General features: G+C 36.0%; 1 long non-coding RNA gene across 5 annotated transcripts in view; it reads left to right on the top strand.

Annotated features, from left to right (window-relative positions):
* Positions 1–9,720, top strand: part of LOC141497263 (uncharacterized) — a 188,798-nt gene extending 179,078 nt beyond the window's left edge. For all 5 annotated transcript variants that reach the window (XR_012471272.1, XR_012471273.1, XR_012471275.1 and 2 more), the window contains one exon: positions 8,313–9,720. This is a non-coding gene — a long non-coding RNA (uncharacterized LOC141497263). The remainder of the gene's footprint in view (positions 1–8,312) is intronic.
* Positions 9,721–21,764: the final 12,044 nt, after the last annotated feature.

Below are 21,764 nucleotides of genomic sequence, written 5' to 3'. Positions count from 1 at the left end.
TGAGATTTTTGACTTTTTTGATGTTTTAACTGAAATTTATTATTTTTATCATTATAAAGCAACTCTTTTTTGATGATTTGGTTATATTGGACTAAAATAAAGTAAATTGATTAAAATATTGTATTAATTCAAAAACCCTGTCTTTTAATTTTTTTTATATTGGCCTGGTCCAAACATGAGTAATTTATATCTCTGTGTAAATTTTTGTGTCAATTTCTGTAAAGTACTTCATTCATACAATTCTGATGTGTTTTGGTATATGAATTCCCAAAGATTTTATATATCTAGCAATTATTTTGAATGAAATGTCTCTTTATATCTCTTCCTGATGTATTTTGTTGGTAATATATCAAAAAAGACTGGTGATTGTTGTGGGTTTACTTTTTAATCCTGGTATGTTGCTGATGTTATTAATCATTCTGAATTTTTTTTTTAGGTTTTTGCAGGGCAAATGGGGTTAAGTGGCTTGCCCAAGGCCGCACAACCAGGTAATTATTAAGTGTCTGAGACTGGATTTGAACTCAGGTACTCCTGACTCCAGGGCCCGTCCTCTATCCACTGTGCCACCTAGCCAGCCCTATTTCGAATTTTTAAGTTGATTATTTAGGATTCTCTAGATAGACCATCCTTTCATCTATGAAAAGTGGTCCATTTGTTTCCTCTTTGCCTATGCTTATTTTGCCAATTGCTTTTCTTATTTTATTTTTATAGCTAGCATTTCAAGGAATGGTGGTAATAATGAACATTTTTCTTTATCTTTGATCTTATTGAAAAGGCTTCTAATACTTCTAAATTATGGGTAATGCTGACTATTGGAGTTAGATACTTACCAAATCAAGGAAAGGTCTGCCTGATTTCTATTTTTTTTAATAGTTTTTTTAGCAGAGATATGTACTTTCATAAAAAAAGTTTTCCTGATGTGATATTATCACATGCATTTTATTTATTTTGCTATTAATATGTTCTATTCAGGAAGCACAAATTTTATTAAGCAACTATTAAGTATCAGGTACCATACTAACTATTGAAAGTTATAGACAAAGAAAGACAACCAACAATAAACAACAATAACTACAGTCATTCATCTCAAGGAGCTCAAAGTCTAATATTTTATATATTGTTTTTCCTAGTTTTGAAGCACCATTGAATTCCTAATTAAATCCTACCAGAACTTAATATACAATCATTTAAATATATTTATGCAAGTTTTGGGCTAATAGTTTATTCCATGTTTTTGTATTATGTTCATTAAGAATCTTTTTCCTGCAGTTTTTTCCTTTGCTGTGCCTTATTGTTATGAATTTCAAGATTTTTTTCCATAGGAGGAATTTGTAGGATCTCTACTTTGCCGATAGTTTATTTTGTTCTTTGAATATTTTTTTAGAATTCACTTCTTAATCCTAATTCTGTTTTTTTCCTTTAGATGTTCATTTATGGAATATTCCATTTTTTCTGAGATTGTTATTTAAACTCTCTATTTCTTATTCTGTCAATTTGTATTTTATATTTTTGAAAAATTCATATCCTTCATTTAAGATATAAATTTTATTGGCATATAATTAGGCAAAACAATTTCAAACCATTTTTGATTCTTCATTTAAATATTTATTTTATATTACATTTATATAGATGTTTATTTATATTTACATATTTATTTCATTTAATATATATACATAATTACATGAACATACACACACATATATATATACATATTTGTGTGTATATATATAAATACACACACACACACACATACACACATACATATATTTATATATGTAATAGAGGCAGGTATATGGCACAATGTCATATTAATGGCTTGATCCAAATCACAGAGCTAGTTTGTGGCCATGCTAGCCATAGAACATATTCAGAATCTTTCCATTCTGCCACACTGAAGAATAAATCTGAATTTCAGGAGACCTGTGGTAGGAATGGGTAAAATAGAATGAATTATTTGACTGGAAGATGCTCACCTGAAGTACTCAGTCATGTCCATAGAAACCAAAGCACTCAGATACAAAATGCCCTAGTACATGATCAATTTTTGTATAAGTGCCATGTACTGCAGAGAAAAAGCCATATTCCTTTCTATCCCCATTCAATTTCCTCCATGAGTCTATCATATCTAGGTTTTCTAACAATCTATTTACCTCCTTAACTTCTTTCTTGTTTATTTTATGATTTGATTTATCTAGACCTGAGAGAGGGAGGTTGAGGTCTCCCACTAGTAGAGTTTTGCTGTCTGTCTGTGTCTTCCTATAGTTCTTTCAGCTTCTCTTCTAAGAATTTGGATGCTATCCCATTGGGTGCATATATATATGTGTGTGTGTGTGTGTATATATATATATATATATATATATATATATATATATATATATATATATATATATGTTCAGTAGTGAAATCACTTTATTGTCTATGGTAACTTTTAGGAGGATATAGTTTCCTTCCTTATCTCTTTTAACACTATCTATTTTTGCAGCTGCTTTGTCTGAGATAAGGATTGCTACCCCTGCTTTTTTGACTTCAACTGAAGTAAAATATATTTTGCTCTAACCTTTTACCTTTGCTTTATATATGTCTCTCTGCTTCAAATGAGTTTCTTGTAAGCAGCACATGGTAGGATTCTGTTTTTTAATCCACTCTGCTGTTCACTTATGTTTTAAGGGAGAGTTCATCCCATTTACATTCAGTTATAATTACTAACTCTTTATTGACCTGCATGCTATCTTCCTTCTGTTTGTATTTCCCCCCTTTTCCCCTTCTGAGTACCACCCCCTTCAGTGTGTTTGCCCTCCTATATCCACTCTTCCCCTTTCTTTTCCCCTTTCCTTTTTCCCTTCCCTTCCTTCTGTTAGTTCCCCTTTTTTCTCCCCCTCCCTGTCTCCATCACCCCCTCTCCTTTTAATACTTGAATGGTAAGATTTTTTTTTTTAATTTAACTGAGTATGTGTTTAAGTTAACTTTAAGCCAAGTCTAATGAGAGGAAGTTTCAGGTGTTTCTCATCTCCTCCCTTCTTCCCCTCTATTAGCGTAGGTCTTTTGTACTTCTTAATGTAATGAGATTTGCCCCATTCAATCCCCTCCCTCCTCCCATCTCCTTCCTGTCCCCCTTTTAAAGGAAGAGGTGTTTTTAAATCATTCTATCTGTGTCATAGAAAATTCTGAGTATCTGTCACTTCTAGCTAAGTATATTCTATCTAATAGTTACAATTCTTGAGAATTATTAGAGTCTTTCTTCCTAGTGGGGTTATAGCTAGTTTTATCCCATTGGATAGCAGTCTCATGGATAAGTCATGAATGTCCATCACTTCTGGCTAGGTATGCTCTCTCTGTTAGAGTTACAATTCTCAAGAGTTATGAGAATCTTTTTCCCATGCTGGGATATAGCCAGTTTCATCTTATTGTATAGCAGTGTTTTTTTCTTTATCCCCCCCCCCCTTTTTTTTACCTTTTCATATATCTCTTGAACCTCCTGCCTGATGTCCAAAATTTCTATTTAATTCTGGTCTTTTCATCAGGAATTTTTGGAATTCTTCCATTTTGTTAAATGTCCATCTTTTCCGCTAAAAAAGAAGGCTCATCTTTGCCAGATAGTGGATTCTTGGTGGCATTCCAAGCTCCCTTGCTCTTTGCAATGTCTCGTTCCAGGCCCTTTGATCCCTTAATGTTGATGCAGCCAGGTTTTGTGGAATCCTTACTGTGGCTCCTTGGTAGTTAAATTGTTTATTTCTGGCTGCTTGCAGGATTTTCTCTTTTATCTGATAGTTCTGGAATTTGGCCATAACATTCCTTGGTGTTTTCATTTTAGGATCTCTTTCCAGAGGGGATTGATGTATTCTTTCAGTAACTATTTTTGCCTTCTGGTTCCATGATATCAGGACAATTTTCTATCACTAGATCCTGTAATATTAAGTCCAGATTTTTTTTCTCTTCAGTGTTTTCAGGAAGTCCAATCTCTTCAGAGGTTCTAGGTCTGTCTGAGTTAGAGTCTTTTTCCTTCTAAAACTTTTCCTAAGGATCCACCTTTCCACTGACCTTTCTTTATTTTGCTAAGACCTTGAGCTGGGAAGGGGCTGGTTCACAGAAACTTGGTGTTGGGATCCCTAGCAGTTTTGCTCACTGAGTATACTATCTCCAGCTGGCCAGAAGAGGGTTCTAGAGGATTTACTCACTGAGTGCAATATCTACAGCTGGCCAATAGGGGGGGTGCTGGTTGCTTTCTCTGGAGTGTCTGTGACCTTGATTGAGACCCTCTCCCTTGGCCTGAAGGGAGTGATTGAAGCTGTTAAATACTTTGTCTTCAATGGATGGTGGGCTCTACCCTGTGGTGAGGTCATCCCTCTCCCTGTTGTCAGCTAGGCTGGTTCTCCTGCTCATACACCTGTGCCTGGGGCAGAAGGTCAATAATTGTGTTTGTTCTGGGAAGAGACTTCAGCCAAAATGGAGGCGTGGACTCGTCCAAACTAGAGGAGCTCAGGGTTGATGTCCACAGCTATTCTGCACAGAAACTCTCCCCCCAACCCTGTCAGGCAAGCTCCCGAGGGTCAGCACCAACACCAATGCCTCTGCTCCCTAGTTGACCCAAGTCCCCGTGGTCGACCAGGCTCTAGCCCTGCTGCTGATTGAGCAGGTCTGGTTCTTGGGCCCTCAGGCTTCCAGGTTCCAACACTGCCAGGCAGGCTGATCTGTGGCTGACCTGCCCTCTGTGCCAGACTCACCCACAACTGTGTAAGACAAATCCTGAGGTAGAAGTTATTTCTCCTGGCTTTTCTTTCTGGGTTTTGTTGATCAGATTTCTGTTAAGAAGTTTATTTCATATCATATATGGGGAAAGATCAGGGGATTTTAGAACTGTGCCTGTCTTCTCTCCACCATCTTGTCCAGAAGTCTCAGATACAAAATGGTGAGTACTTTCATATAATAAAGCATCAGAATGTGTTTTCTAGAAGAGGATTCCATAATGTCAGAAATTCTCTTTTAAGGGAGGCCTTCAAAATAATATTATAGGGATAGACTATGATCTCATGTGTTATGCTAGACCTGAAATTAGACAATTTGATTTAAATTATCAGCTTCTACTTTTACTAATCTTAGATAAATAAATTAATTTGTCTGAGCCTCAGTATCTTCTTTGCATATTTGCATTGCCTCCATCATTTTTGTTTGTCCTATGTTTTCAAAGAGGACCAGTGATATCATTGGTGTTATCTTGACATGTGTGTGAGTTAGATTTAAGTGAGATAGATTTGGATAAAATCTTCAGCCTCATTCTCTTTTCCAGAGTCATAGAAGTCCTATGACAGGACAAAAACCACACTATTGGCAATAAATCAGTGAAGAACCTTGGTATGTTCAATGTCTGATCAACCTTCAAAAGTTCTACTGTGCCTGCTTCAGCCACTTTCATGGTTATTGGAAAAATTGTTTTTCCCTGCCCATTCCACTGGGTTAAGTCTTCCTGTGTTTGGGGTTGACACCCCCTAACTCACTGATAGGTTTGAGGCCTGTCAGTTACTCTGGTATGACCAAATTTGTTTATCATAGTGTAGTTAGTGTATATGCTATAGCTCTTTGGAGTTACAGATGATAATTGGGTGAAGTTGATCATCAAAAGTGAATGAGCAGGGGGTGGCTAGGTGGCGCAGTGGATAGAGCACTGGTATTTATTAAGATTCAGAATTTACTTAACTTAAATATTTTGTATCTCTCTAGTTGAAAATAGGCCTTTGGGGGGTGCCTAGGTGGTGCAGTGGATAGAGCACTGGCCCTAAAGTCAGGAGTATCTGAGTTCAAATCTGGCCTCAGACACTTAATAATTACCTAGCTGTGTGGCCTTGGGCAAGCCACTTAACTCCATTGCTTTGCAAAAACTAAAAAAAAAAAAAAAAAAAAAAAAAAAAAGTGAATGAGCAGCCCTGAAAAGGGCCCAGCAAGCCCTCACATGAGAGGTGCTGGTTCTCCTGGAAAACCCCACAAGTTTTACCTACCTCAAAATATAGTTATGAATGTAATGAATGTAGGAATGAACTTGAGTTAAATATTGCTGATACCCACAATCAATGGGGGGTATTCTTGGAGCATTTGTACACATTTTCAGTTCTGGAGAACTTTATGGTGACTAACAGAAATTTAAAAATTTACCTTCCTAGTGCTTTTGAAATGCATTGTTATAGTTTCAGCAAAGTCCATATGACAGAGTTCTTAGGTCATATAAAAATTATGTTTTTGGTGGGAATCTAGCTCTACAGTAACAGAACTGTTTCACATGGAATCTTTATTCATCACCAAATACATGGTATAACAAATTTAGAAAATATTTTATGAAATTTTAGTAGGATATTGTAAGGTTTATTCCAATGCCTGTGCCAACCTGAAGAAAATTAGAAAACAAAACAAAACTAAAATAGCATATATGAAAGCATTTTTTTTTCTGTTTTCAAGGGAAAATCTGGTCTCAAATCCCATAGAAATTTGGGCTCTCCCAATAGAGATCTGGGATTTCAGGTTGACTGGATATCTCCTTCAGGTGAAAAATCAAACTGTGCTGGTTTTCTTTCTTTCTTTCTTTTTTGCATCATGAACCCCTTTGGCAGTCTGCTGAAGTCTTTAGATCTCTCTTTTTTGGGGTTTTGTTATTATATGTATAGAACAAAATACATAAGATTATGAAAGAAATACAAAGAAATAAAGCTCATGAATTTAAGCTCATGACATTCAGGGTCATGAAGTTCAAGAAATGAAAGACATACACTTTCCTCTTGTGGGAGTTATGTCTTTGAAACCTGGCATAAGAACTCTTTCTCTAGTGGGTTCCTTCAGCACATAGATAACACATACATTTCTCTCATTGGATTTCTATATAAAGCCTTTTGCATTTCAAACGGAGGTTCAAAGTGATCCCATTTAGGACAAACAGGTTAATTTAAAAAAATAAATTGGACAAAATCAGAAGTTTGTCAGACTCCCCAAAAGAGAAGTGTCTAGATCATTAAGCAAATCATATCTTATGGCCCTTTAGAATCTTAGAAAACTTTTCTGGTTAATGCTACATCAGGGCAAGTTGTCTAGATTTGCTCAAAAGTAAAACAAACAAATATTAATAGGGATTCTTCCCCTTCCCCAGCAGCTCTCATTATGAGTATTTTTAAAGAAATGAGACATGCCCTCATAAAGAACCATTGTGTGATACTAGATACATTATTAGATACTACTGTCCTAGGAATCCATATTGCTCAGATCAACTTTTACACTCATAACAGACATTGTAATACAATGAGATATAGCTATCTAAGCACTGAAACATGCTAAAGTTACCTCAAACTAAGTAGTCTAACTTGTAAGGGAAAAATGCTAGAAAAATAATGCTCAGGGGCAGCTAGGTGGCACAGCGGATAGAGCACCAGCCCTGGAGTCAGGAGTACCTGAGTTCAAATCCGACCTCAGAGACTAATAATTACCTAGCTGTATGGATTTAGGCAATCACTTAACCCCACTGCCTTGCAAAAACCTTAAAAGAAAAAGAAAAAGAAAAAGAATGCTCAAATACAAACCTAAAACAAAAAAAAGAAGAAAAAATTATCTAGTGAATCTTTTTTAAGACCAGAAGATCAAGATAAGATTCTGGATGAGTCCACTGGTATGGTTGTTTGGTTTGTTCTTGTCCTTTGTTATTAAAGAAGACCAAAATGATATCACCAGGTGTGAAATAAATTACAGTGTGTTCAACTGTGGCTGATAAGAATAATATGAGCTTGGGCCAAATTTTCCATGTGAACACCTGGGATGGGTATTCTAAACTTATGGATGTCACATTTCCTTTAGGCTGTTTTATTTCTATCTTCCTCACAGAGTGCAGCATCCTCATTGAGGAGGGCATGCCATTCTGGGTGGTCCTGTGCCAGTGTCTCCCATGCCATACAATCAATTATAAAGTTCTTCAATGAGACCTTCAGGGTGTCTTGGTATCACTTCTAACCCCCTTGTGAGTGCTGGCCCTGTGTGAGCTCTCCATAAAATAGTTTTTTTGGCTGGCATTCTAACATCATATCCAGCCTACTGTAGTTGAGCTCTCTGTAGCAATGTTGGAATGCTAGGCAGTTTATCTCAAGAAAGGACCTCAGTGTCTGGTATCTTCTCCTGCCAGGCAATCTTCAGAATAAGACAATTGGAAGCGATTCAGTTTCCTGGCATGGTGCTGGTAGACTGTTCAGGTTTCACAGGCATATAGCAATGAGGTCAGCACAATGGCTCTATGGACCTTGAATTTTGTAGTCAGTCTAATACCTCTTCTCTCCCTCACATTCTTTCAGAGCCTCCCCAAAACAGAGCTAGTTCTGACAATGCGAAGGTCAACCTCATTGTCAATATTTATGTACCTCCCTGGAAAGGACACTGCCAAGGTAAGTGAACTTGTCCACAGTGTTCAAAATTTCTCCATTTGCTGCAATCCACATATGGATAGTGTGGTGCTGGTTGATGGAGCACCTGTGTTTTCTTGGTGTTAATTGTTAGACCAAAATTAGCATAAGCAGCAGAGAATCAATCCATATTTATTGCATCTCAGCATTAGAGGCTGTATTGAGTGGACAATCATCTACAAACAGAAGATTATGCATCAATACTCCTTCCAATTTGGTCTTACCTATTAGCCTTTTCAAGTTGAAGAATTTGCCATCAGTGGGGTAGCTGACCTTGAGGTCATGTTCATCCTCAGTAAAGGCATTTGATAACATGGATGAAAATATCATGCTAAAATGCATGGGAGCAAGGTCACATCCTTGTTTGATTCCACTGGTGACTGGGAAATCTTGAGAGCATCACCCACTATCCAGAACCCAGGTGTGCATGCTATCATGGAACTAATGTACAATTTTGATGAACTTCTCCAGGCAAATAAATTTTGACTTAATTCTCCATAAACCCTTGTGACTGATGGTATCAGAGGCCTTGATAAGGTCTACAATGTTATATACATACCTCTGTTCTGTTCCTGGCATTTTTCCTGGAGTTGTTGGGCAGCAAATACTATATCTACTGTTCCTCTACCCTTATTATAATTATAGGACTTGAGCTCTCTAGAATAACCTAGTAAAAAATTGACTGTAGAACATTTCCCCCATAAATTTGGAGTACACTTTTCTTTGAATCCAGGATGAATGGGGAGAATAAACAGAAATTGTGCAGAAGGAGTCTTCCACTCCTCTCTCTACATTATGTCATATGGAACACTGGGTGTTTCCAATCTGTGCCTGAATCTTTTGCAGAACAGAGCAGAACAGAGCACATTTATATTGCAACCAGATGGTGGAAATGATTCTCTTTATATATACTAAGTGACATGTAAAATGACAGATACTATAGTGCCCTCACAGGAAGATAAGGGCAAATAGACAACTCACTCCTCTGAAGCTTTAGGGTTACTGATAGCCTTTTCTTGTGATGCTTGTGATGCCATTCCTGCTTGGAGGAGATGTGTTGGCTGGGTGAAATGCTTAGCCAGGTTCATTGAGCCTGTTATTGTTGGGCATGTTGCTTTTCCAGTTGACTGTTTCTGGAAACTTAGTTTCTGGCTGAACTGAAATTCTTGCTTTAGAAATTGCCAGACTCTTTTAGAAAAAACCAGAGCCCTTACCATAGGACCAAATTGGAGTCTCTCCACAGAGTTTGGATTCCTGATCCAAACTCTCTACCCTCAGATTGGAATTCTGGTCCTAATTTCTCCACCCTCCAAATTATTTTCAGGATGGGTTTTCTGTTTTCTAAACTCTCTTAAAAGCTATTGGGAGAGGTGAGGGGTGAGCAAATCTCCGACTTTTCCTTATCTTTTCAAAGAGATATACATTTACATTTTTTAGTATCTCTCACCTATCCCTTATATACTTCAAATGGAACCATTTAAGGTCCAAAGGGGCTTTTTTTCTTTAAACATTTTATTTATTTTGAGTTTTACTATTTTTCCACCAATCTTCCCCCCCCTCCCCACAGAAGGCAGTCTGTTAGTCTTTACATTGTTTCCATTTGTGACAACAGAGAAATCATATCATTAAGAAAGAAAAATAAAGTATAAGAGATAGCAGAATCATATAATAAGATAATGGGTTTCCTCCCCCTAAATTAAAGGTAATAGTCTTTGCTCTTTGTTCAAACTCCACGATTCTTTCTCTGGATGCAGACAGTATTCTCCATGGCAGATAGCCCAAAGTTGTCCCTGATTGTTGCACTGATGGAATGAGCAAATCCAACAAGGTTGGGAAGTCCATGCATGTTGCTGTTAGGGTGTACGATGTTTTTCTGGTTCTACTCATCTTGCTCAGCATCTGTTCATGCAAATCCTTCCAGGCTTCCCTGAATTTCCATCCCTCCTGAATTCTAATAGAACAATAGTGTTCCATGACATACATAGTTTGTTAAGCCATTCCCCAATTAAAGGACATTTACCCAATTTCCAATTCTTTGCCACCACAAACAGGACTGCTATGAATATTTTTGTTCAAGTGATGTTTTTAACCTTTTTTTTAGGGTATAGAGCCAGGAGTGGTATTGCTGGATCAAAGGGTATGCACATTTTTCTTGCCCTTTGGGCATAATTCCAAATCTCTCTCCAGAAAGGTTGGATGAATTCACAGCTCCACCAACAATGTATTAGTGTCCCAGATTTCCCACAACCCTTCCAACAATGATCTTTGATCTTTCTGGTCATATTGGCCAGTCTGAGAGGTGTGAGGTGGTATCTCAGAGATGCTTTAATTTTCATTTCTCTAATAAGTAATGATTTACAGCAATTTTTCATATGACTATGTATTGCTTTGATTTTCTCATCTGTAAATTGCTTTTGTATATCCTTTAACCATATGTCAATTGGGGAATGGCTTTTTTTTTTGAAAATTTGACTCAGTTCTCTGTATAGTTTATAAATGAGTCCTTTGTCAGAAATACTAGTTGTAGGGACGGCTAGGTGGTGCAGTAGATAGAGCACTGGTCCTGGAGTCAGAAGTACCTGAGTTCAAATTTGGCCTCAGACACTTAATAATTACCTAGCTGTGTGGCCTTGGTCAAGCCACTTAACCCCACTAAAAAAAAACTAAAAAAAAACTAGTTGTAAAAATTGTTTCCCAATTTACTACATTTCTTTTCATCTTGATTACAGTGGTTTTATCTGTGCAAAAGCTTTTTAATTTAATGTAATCAAAATAATCTAGTTTGTTTTTAATGATAAATTGCTTCCCTTTCCATATATCTGACAGGTAAACTCCTCCTTGATCTTCAGGTTGGCTTATAATATTGCTTTTTTATGTCTAAATCTTGTATTCATTTTCATCTTATCTTGGTACAGGGTGTGAGGTCCTGGTTTAATCTAAGTTTCTTCCATACGAACTTCCAATTTTCCCAACAGTTTTTATCGAAGGGAGAGTTTTTATCCCAATAGCTGGACTCTGGGTTTATCAAACAGCAAATTACTATAATCATTTCCTGCTATTGCACCTAATCTATTCCACTGATCCACAACTCTATTTCTTAACCCATACCAGACAGTTTTGATGACTGATGGTTTATAATGTAATTTTAGATCTGGTAAGGCTAAGCCACATTCTTTTGTACTTTTTTCATTGAATCCCTGGAAATTCTTTACTTTTTAATTTCTCCATATGAATTTACTTACAACTTTTTCTAACTCATTACAATAATTTTTTGGAATTTTGATTGGTAGGATATTAAACAGGTAATTTAGTTGTGGTACAAGTGTCATTTTCATTATATTAGCATGATTTATCCATGAGCAGTTGATGTTTGCCCAGTTTTTTAAATCTAATTTTATTTCTGTGAGAAGTGTTTTATAATTGTTTTCAAAAAGTTTTTGAGCCTTGACAGGTAGACTCCCAGGTATTTTATATTGTCTGAGGTTACTGTTGAATGGGATTTCTCTTTCTAGCTCTTTCTGCTTTATCTTGCTAGTCATATATAGAAAAGTTGAGGATTTATTTTATATCCTCCGATTTTGATGAATTTGCTAATTATTTCTAATAGTTTTTTAGATGATTTTTTGGGATTCTCTAGGTATACCATCATGTCATCTGCAAAGAGTGAGAGTTTTGTCTCTTCTTCCCCAATTCTAATTCCTTCAATTTATTTTTCTTCTCTTATTGCTGAAGCTAACATTTTGAATATGATATTGAATAGTAGTGGTGCTAATGGGCAGCCTTGTTTCACCCCTGATCTTATTGGGAATGCCTCTAGCCTATCCCCATTGCATATAATGCTTATTTCAGATAGATATTGCTTATTATTCTAAGGAACAAACCATTTATTCCTACAGTCTCTAGTGTTTTTAGTAGGAATGGGTGCTGTATTTTGTCAAAAAGCTTTTTCAGCATATATTGATATAATCATATGATTTCTGATAGATTTCTTATTGATATAGTTAATTATACTAACAGTTTTCCTAATATTGAACCAACCCTTCATCCTTGGAATAAATCATACTTGGTCATAGTGTATTATCCTAGTGATAACTTGTTGTAATCATTTTGCTAATCTTTTATTTAAGATTTTGGAATCTATATTCATCAGGGAGATAGGTCTATAATTTTCCTTCTTTGTTTCAACTCTTCCTGGTTTAGGTATCGGCACCATATTGGTGTCATAGAAAGAGTTAGGTAGAGTTCTGTCTTCACCTATTTTTCCAAAGAAACATATATGTAATTGGAACCAATTGTTCCTTTAATGTTTGATAGAATTCACTTGTTAATCCATCTGGTCCTGGATATTTTTTTCTTAGGGAGTTCAATAATAGCTTGTTGAATTTATTTTTCTGAGATAGAGTTGTTTAGGTATTTAATTTCCTCTTAAGCTGGGCAACTTATATTTTTGTAAATATTCATCCATTTCACTTAGATTGTCAAATTTATTGGCATAGAGTTGGGCAAAATAATCCCTAATTAATACTTTAATTTCCTCTTCATTGGTGTGAGTTCACCTTTTTCAATTTATGATACTAGCAATTTGGTTTTCTTCTTTCTTTTTTTAATCAAATTGACCAGAGGTTGATCAATTTTATTGGTTTTTCATAAAACCAGTTCTTGTTTTTATTTATTATTGTTGTACCCAAAGAGTGAAATGGAGACCAGAATTTGATAAGTTTGGAGATCTTTAATATTCCCGGGGACTGTCTGGGAATGATGAGCACCCAAATCACACAGTACTTGAGTGTTCAGGGGATAGGGTTTTTATAGTACTTTGAGGGGGAGGTACTGAGAGCAAGCAAGATACAGAAGCAAAAGCAGCAGTTAGATATATTGTCTTGTTATACTAATATAAACATATGTAAACATATGGCTCAGTATAAATAGGGGGACTGGACAGAGTGATAAAGGGTCAGGGTCTCTGTTTTATATATGAACATGTTTCCTCAGATGGAGGGAGTCAAAGATTCATAGGCTTCCCACAGGTTTGAGGGAGTGAACTTTGCTATCTTATGGTTCCAGCTGCATCTGGGGAAGGGGAAGTAGTCCTGGGAGGAAGAAGGAATCTTACAGATAAAGCAAGATAATTAGGCTAACAAGGGTGCTTTGTAAATCTTTAGACAATTTTATGGTATATCCGTGTACCCTTGGGTCCTATCAGACTATTTTCAGACCCAAAGGTGCCTAGCCAAAGTTATATATCTAAGGAATTTCTCAGGGACCAGAAGGATGTCAGGGACCCCTTTCTGTACAGGAATTTCACAAACAGTGATATTGTACTTCATTAGTTCAATAGTTTTCTTGCTTTTGATTTTATTAATTTTGCCTTTAGTATTTAGAATTTCTACTTTTGTATTTAATTGGGGAGTTTTAATTTGTTCTTTCTCTAATTTTTTTAGTTGCATATTTAATTCATTAGTTTCCTCTTTCTGTAATTTATTCATGTAAGCATTCAAAGATATAATATATCCTCTGACAGATGCCTTGAGTGAATCCCATCAGTTTTGGTATATTGTTTCATTATTGTCATTATCTAGGATGAAATAGTTAATTCTTTCTATAATTTGTTATTTGATTCCCTCATTCTTTAAAATGAGGTTATTTAGTTTACAATTAGTTTTGGATCTGTATCTCCCCAGTACAGTATTGCATATGATTTATATTACATTATAATCTGAGAAAGTTGTATTCACTATTTCTGCCTTTTTTGCAGTTGATCATTAGGTTTTTATGCCCTAGTATATGGTCAATTTTTGTGTGTCATGTACTGCAGAAAAAATAGTATATTCCTTTCTATTCCCATTCAGTTTCCTCCATAAGTCTATTATACCTAGGTTTTCTACCAATCTATTTATCTCCTTAACTTCCTTCATGTTTATTTTATGGTTAGATTTTTCTAAATCTAAGAGAGGGAGGTTGAGGTCTCCCACTAGTAGAGTTTTGCTGTCTATGTCTTCCTGTAGCTCTTTCAACTTCTCTTCTAAGAATTTGGATGCTATACCATTGGGTGCATACATATTTAGTATTGAAATTACTTTATTGTCTATGGTACCTTTTAGGAGGATATAGTTTCCTTCCTTATCTCTTTTAATGCTATCTTTTTTTTTTTTTTGCAGCTGCTTTGTCCAAGATAAGGATTGCTACCCCTGCTTTTTTTTCACTTAAGCTAAAGTAAAATATATTTTGCTCCAGCCTTTTACCTTTACTCTCTATATATATATCTGCTTCAAATAAGTTTCTTATAAGCAGCATATTATAAGATTCTGTTTTTTAATCCACTCTTCCGTTTGCTTATGTTTTAAGGGAGAGTTCATTCCATTCACATTCAACATTATAATTACTAACTCTGTATTGCCCTGCATGCTATCCTCCTTCTGTTTGCATTTCCCCCTTTTTTCCCCCCTTTATCAATATTCTCCAGTATTTTGTTTCTGAATACCACCCCTTTCAGTGTGTTTGCCCTCCTATATCAACCCACTCCCCTTTCTTTCCCCTTTCCCTTTTCTCCTTCTTCCCTCCATTCCTTCTGTTAGTTCCCCTTTTTCTCCCCCTCCCTCCCCTTTCCCCCTTTTAGTAAAAGGAAAGTAAGATAAGTTTCTTAACTTAACTGAGAGTTTGTGTAAGTTAACTTTAAGTCAAATCTGATGAGAGGAAGATTCATATGATTCTCAGCTCCTCCCTTCTTCCCCTCTATTACAATAGGTCTTTTGTACCTCTTAATGTAATGAGATTTACCCCATTCAATCTCCTCCATCTTCCTGCCTCCTTACTGTCCTCTTTTTTAAGGAGGTATTGCTTTTAAATCATTCTATCTGAGTCACAGAAAAGTGATGAGTATCCATCACTTCCAGCCAAGTATATTCTTGCTAATAGAGTTACAGTTCTTAAGAGTTCTCAGAATCTTTCTCCCAGGAGGGGATATAGACAATTTCATCTTATTGGATAGCAGTTTTTTTCTATACCCCTTTTTTGTAACCTTTTCATGTGTCTCTTCTGCCTCCTGTTTGATGTCCAAATTTTCTATTAATAGCTCTGGTCTTTTTATCAGGAAATGTTGGAAGTCTCCCATTTTGTTAAACATCAATCTTTTCCCCTGGAAGAGAAGGCTCGGCTTTGCTTGGTAGTGGATTCTTGCCAGCATTCCAAACTCCTTTGCTCTTTGGAATGTCTCATTCCAGGCCCTTCATTCCCTTAACTTTGATGCAGTCAGGTTCTGTATAATCTTTACTGTGGCTTCTTGGTATCTAAATTGTTTCTTTCTGGCTGTTTGCAGGATATTCTCTTTTAGCTGATAGTTCTGGAATTTGGTCACAACATTCCTTGGTGTTTTCATTTTAGGATCTCTTTCTGGAGAGCATTCATGTATTCTTTCTTTCTTTCTTTCTTGCTTGCTTGCTTGCTTTTTTTTTTGCTAGGCAATGGAGTTAAGTGACTTGCCCAAGGCCCCATAGAGCTAGGTAATTATTAAGTGTTTGAGGTCAGATTTGAACTCAGGTCCTCCTTACTCCAGGACTGATGCTCTATCCACTGTGCCACCTAGCAGCCCCCAATGTATTCTTTCAATAATTATTTTGCCCTCTGGTTCCATGATATCAGGGTAGTTTTCTATCACTGAATCCTATAATATTAAGTCCAGGTTCTTTTCCTCTTGAATATTTTCAGGAAGATCTATAATTCTTAGGTTGTCCTTTCTCAATTGGTTCTCAAGGTCATTGGTTTTACTGATGAGGTAATTTACATTTTCTTCTATTTTTTTGATTTTTTGGTTTTGTTTAACAGTCTCTTGCTGTCTCATTACATCATTAGTTTCCACAGACTCCATTATTTCTTTTAGGGAAGAATTTTCTTCATTTACCTTTTGCAACTCCTTTTTCAATTGATCAATTCTATTTTTGAAAGTTTTCCAATTGAAGTTCTGAGAGAATTATTTTCTTTTTGCATTTGTCCAGTTGTATTTTCCAAAGATTTGTTTTCGTGTTGCAAGGTGTTAATTGTCTCTCCTGAATTTTCCATTTGATTTTTAAACTCCTTCCTTATTTCTTCAAAGAAGTCTTTCTGTGCTGGAGACCAAATCATATTCTCCTCAGAGGTTCTAGGTCTCTCTGAGTTAGTGTCTTTTCCTTCAAGGAATATTTCTATGAATTTTCCTTTTTGCTGACCTTTCTTCATTTTCCTGTGACCTTATGTTGGCAATGGGCTGGTTCACAGAAATTTGCTGTTGAGACCCCTTAGAGGCTTTACTCACTGGGTTTAGTAACTCCAAGTGGACCAGCCAATAGGCTGTGTTGGTTGCTTTCTCTAGAGTGTCCGTGACCTTAATTTGATGCCCTCTCCCTTATCCTGGAGGGGGTGGATGAAGCTGTTGAGTATTTTTATCTTTGATGAATGGTGGGTTTTGCCCTCCCTATTCACATCTGAGGGAGGTCTGCTGCTCATACCTGCTCCTGGGGCAGAGGTGGGCTGTAATTGTGTTTGTTCTGGGAAGAGGCTTCAGCTGAAATGAAGGTATGGCTGCAGTTCTCCTACACTGAAACTCTCCCTCCAGCTCTGCAGGCAAGCTCCAGACCATCAGTGCCACAACCAATGCCTCTTCTCCCTGTTTGGCCCACATCCCTATGGCCTATCAGGCTTGTCCCGATTTTAGATTTTCAGGCTCTAGTCTGCCCCACCGATCAGGTTAGTCCAGTTCTCAGACTCTAACCCTGTCCTTGAGGTAGATCTTCTGCTAGTTTCTCTTTCTGTTTTCTGTAGGTTGGATTTCTGTTAAGGGGTTTGTTTCATATTATATATGAGGGAAGATGAAGAAACTTTAGCATTGTGCCTATCTTCTCTTCACCATCTTGGCTAGAAATCTGAAAGGGCTTTTTGCACCAAACTCTTACATGTCACAAATAAACCACTTAATTACATTAAGTAGATAGGGGTTCAGATTAATGGTCAAGTGGTACAACCCCTCCCCCCCACTACACAAAGTTATTTGTGAATATGAATTACAATATAAAGAAGTAAGTATTATGAGTATCATTATATGGTTTCATGATTTTCCTCCAGATATTTGAAATAAAAATCACAGAATTCTAGAGCTGGAAAAGATCTCAGAGACCCTCTCCCCACCTCCAGTTAGGGGGCTTCTTAACCTCTTTGTATCATGGAGCCCTTTGACCTACCTGGTAATGCCTGTGGACCCTCTCTCACAGTAATAATTTTTATAATCATTAAATGAAATGCATAAGATTACAAAGGAAAATGATTATATTGGAATATAGTTATGAAAATATATAAAATATATAAATATCAAAATACTTAAATAAATATCAAAATACATAAAAAGTTCACAGACTTAGAGAACCCATCCTCTAGTCCAGCCTTTGCCAGAAAAAGCATTCCTTCTACAATATGCCAAACAGGTGCTCAATTTATCCTTTTCTTGAAAAACCACTAATGAGGGGAATGTTATATTAAGTTCATATTAATTTCATATCAGATTCTTTTCTTCTTCTCACTCTCTCCTCTTCCACTTTTTCCCCTCTCCGCCCCTAATTTCTCTATCTCTGTTTTTATTGATCTCTCTCCTTTTCTCTTCTTTTCCAATCCCATACATACTTCCACTCTCTGCTTGTACTCCTCAAATTATCTGGAACATTGGGTGCTTCCAATCTGTACCTGAATGGCTTCTTTATGAAGCAGAGCAGAGAGACTTTAGATTGAGACTAACTGGCAGAAATGTTTCTCTTTATATATGCTAAGTGACATGGACAATGTCTGACACGATGGTCTTCTTATATGGGCAACCTAAAGTAGGGCTCCAGGGAGGACTGGCCCTCATGCTGTTTCTTTATTTTCATCTACTCTCTTGCAGCTTGACTCTAAAAGTATAATTCAAATCTGATCTTGAATTTTTCATACCATTCATTAACCTTTGTAACTTTGACCAGGTGAAAATGAGAATCCACAAACTCTATCCAAGTTTAACCTACTCTACTGCTCATGTGGGATGGATATTTCTCTGGAACCTGAGAAGACTGGAGTTGATTCTGAAGATTATATTTTTTCCTTTGTATGGTTTCACTATAGTTTACATGGATCATACACAAACATAAAACTAAAGCCTGAGTTACGGTTTTGTAAAGAGGACCTGGGTATCAAGATATGAGATTGGGAATCCATCTTAGTCATTGACTTCCTGTGTATTATAAATGTTGTTGTGATTTTTTTTGAGTACAGACATTGAATCAAAGGTTTTTTTTATGTCTCATAGGGAAGATGTTAAAATTTTTTTCATCTTTAAATTGTTTTAGAAATGTCAATCTTATTTCCTTAATTTGACTGCAAATTCCTTACAGTTTGGGACAATGTCTGAGATTTCTTTTGTTTTTAATTATCTAAATAGAGAGATAAAATATTAATTAAGTGTTTACTCTGTGTCAGTCACTGTAAGTGTTAGATATACAAGCTAGGAGAACAATCCTTACCCTAAGGAGCTTATATTATAATGAGAGAAGACAACATAGGAAGGGATGCTGGGGGTGAGGCACTGCCAGTCCTTTGCAATAAGGAGCATACTTTTGAGCTGGTGACAATGAAGTGAGACATTTAGCTCAGTAATTGACTTAAGTATGTAGTTGCTATTTGTCCTTCATTTTCAGAAGACCAATGACATCATGGAAGAATTTAAGTGAAGCAAAGTTGAGCAAAATTGCCATACTTTTCTTCCTGAGCCATCAAAATCTGGTAGTAAGGCAAAAGTTAAGACAACTGGTGATGGTTTTGTGGAAGGAACTGGGCATGTTTTTACTGGAGAAGAGAAAACTTAGGTGGCAGATGTTTGCTGACTTCAATAATTTGAAGTTCTTGCAAATGAGAGTCTATTTGATCTGCTTGGGTCCAGAGAGCATATCTAGAAGCAATGAATAGAGATTATAGGAGGCAGACTTCTATCACTTTGAGTGTTCCAAAGCAATATGGAGGCATGTCTCAGGAGGGAATGGATCTCTTTGAACTCAGGGTCTTCAACTGGGTTATGGATAGCAACTAGCAAATGATGTTGTAGAGGGAATTCATTTTGTGACAGCTTGGACTAGAGGACTTCTGAAGTGCTTTCCCATCTATAATTGCAATCCATTCAACACACAATATTTAAGAGTTTACTATGTGTATTACATACAAAGACTAAAACAAAACAGTCCCTGCCCTTAAATAATTAACACTCTATTGAACTGAACCAACACATATACCTATAAATACAAAATACATAAAAGTCAAGTCAACAAGCATTTATTAAACACTTACTGTTTACTAGGCTCGATACTAATTAGCATTAGAGATAAAAAGACAAAAAAACAGTCCCTACTTTCTAGGAACTCACAGTCTATAATAAACATAAAATAATCTTGGAGGATACTAACAAGTAGGGGAAAATGGAAAGGCTTCTTGGAGGAGCTGAGCTCTGAGAGAACTAAGGATTCTAAAATTCAGAGGGTATTCCAAGGGTATCCTAAGCATGTGCAAAGATATTTGTTCATTTAAATGCTTTATAACTGTAGGGTTGTCATCAATACTTCTTAAAGGCTATAACCAAAGTACAAAAAAGTTCTCAAGGACATTGCCTTGGAAGAAGTCAGAAGGTAGCAGAGGCAATACTTTGGATTTTTATATCACATTTATATCTGTATCTATTACTCCCTCATCTCTTGACTTAAGAGTAGCAAAGATTATAAAGAAAAGTTTAGCAAAAACAACCAACTTATAGATAATATCTGACAGTATAAGAAATATTCTATACTAATAATCCCCCACCCTTCTAATGAAAGGAGATAGGGGCATTTTCACATTGTTTCTTTCACATTTTAATAATTTTTTTGTAATTGTTCTTTCTGCTTATATTTTTCTGATTCTGTTTCTTTTATTCTGTTTAAGTTTTAAGTCTTCCCATATTTCTCTGTTCTTCATATTCATCATTTTTTATGGTAAACTACACGCATGTATCACATCTTGTTTACTTGTTCAATTAATGGACACAGATTCTGGAACTGTCTTATTTTTAAAAACTAGTGTCACCATCTAGACAACCTAAAAACCTTTGTTGGTAGTCTGCTAAATCTTTATTGTTTTTGATTCCATTTTCTGCTGCCTTACCACATACATCTCCATTATATTGTGTTTATATGCATGTATATTTCAATTTAATTTTATTTTTAGTCCCATATTCTTTCCTTACCTACTCCTTCCCACCCACTGAACAAGCAGGAAAAATGATACTTGTTCTGATTAAGCAAAATAAATTCCCACAATAGATTTATCCCCCTCCCCCCATAAAAGCTTTTATTCTACATTCTGAGTCTTTCACCTCTTTGTTTGGAGACAGAGCATAGGTTTCCTTATGAATCCTCTGGAATTGTGATTAGTCATTATGTTGATCAAAGTTCCTAAGTCTTTCAGAGTTGTTTACTTTTATAGTAGTGTTGTTGTAAACTGTTTTTCTGTTCACTTTAAACAAATCTTTCCAGATTGCTCTGAAGTCATCCTCTTTATCTTATAGCATTACAGGATTCTATCACATTCATTTTACTAACTTAGACAGTCATTCTCCATTTCAAGGGAAATCTTTTAGTTTTAAAATCCTTATCACCATGATAAGGGTTGCTAGAAATATTTTTGAACATTTAGGTTCTCTTTCTCCTTCTTTAACCTCCTTGGAACCTTTTAACCTATAAATTATCCTTTCCAAATCATGGGGGTTGGGGGCAAGGCACCCCCACAATCTGAAAAATCCATGTAAAATTTTTTGATCCTCTCTATACCAGAGAAATTTTGATTTTTTTTATTTTTCTTTTATGGAATTATTACAGTACCTTATTGTAAAATTTACATTAAATATTTGGTCATAGATTTTGTATTGCCTGTTGGCCTATGTGTTGCCAATGGCTTTTGCAAAATCCCCCCTCCCTCAAATTTCTATTTAATTTCTTATGCTGACCTGTGATATATGAAAACTGCAATGGGGAAAGCCACATTGTGGAAGGGATAATTGTATTTTGCATGTTGTCTCCTATATCAGAATGTTAGTGTCTTGTAATCAGGGACTTTGCTTTGTAGCTCCAAAGCTTAGCACAGAATTTGGTACCCAGTAAGTGCATATTAAAAGAGAGAAATAATTAAGGAAAACTGTATTTGTAGACCTACAAACTCTTTAACTTCTAAATCAATAAAATGATTGAAATGGAAAATCAAAATGAAGGGACTGGACTAAAAATATTAATTCATACTTAGTTACATACATACATAGTTAAAAAAGAAAAACTT

The sequence above is a fragment of the Macrotis lagotis genome, chromosome X, assembly GCF_037893015.1.
Source record: "Macrotis lagotis isolate mMagLag1 chromosome X, bilby.v1.9.chrom.fasta, whole genome shotgun sequence".
Lineage (NCBI taxonomy): Eukaryota > Metazoa > Chordata > Mammalia > Peramelemorphia > Peramelidae > Macrotis > Macrotis lagotis.
This window is presented reverse-complemented; position numbering and strand designations above follow the sequence as displayed.